The sequence below is a fragment of the Penaeus monodon genome, chromosome 25 (assembly GCF_015228065.2).
Source record: "Penaeus monodon isolate SGIC_2016 chromosome 25, NSTDA_Pmon_1, whole genome shotgun sequence".
Lineage (NCBI taxonomy): Eukaryota > Metazoa > Arthropoda > Malacostraca > Decapoda > Penaeidae > Penaeus > Penaeus monodon.
Window position 1 is genome coordinate 18,637,122 of NC_051410.1, and position 555 is coordinate 18,637,676.

Genomic DNA, 555 nt, shown 5'->3' on the forward strand with positions numbered 1-555 from the left:
GATTTACCTGATGTATTTTTTATACAATAACGTCAGAGACTGTGACTATAAATACATATTATTATTAGACTAAACCTCCATTGCAACCATTTAAATCATGCCATAGTAGGGCCCGGGTATAATTGCACTCAGATATTTTCCTATTTCATCTATTTCCTATTGCTATTTCGATAAAGAAAAGGATATAAACTTATTTATTTTATAAAGAATTAACATTTCGCAATTTTCTGGCGTAACTGTATTTCCGGTATGAACATGAGCTTTACAACAGCGAATCATTTTTAAACAGTTTTAGTATTTCTTTATTATTATCATAGTCACCTATTTCATGGCTTATTCTAAAAAAATAATTTAGTAAACAGTATTCGAAGAGGCGTCGCTACTACTGCAATTATTGGTATCACTTTTATGAATATCATCATGGTTGTACCACAATCATCACTAACGTCTTCACTTTTATCCTTACCATGTTTCAGATAAAATAAAATTCTCTTCTCTCAGGCAAAGTGTTTACCAAAAAACTAGACACATGTTTGGTTGGATCCAAGATGACGT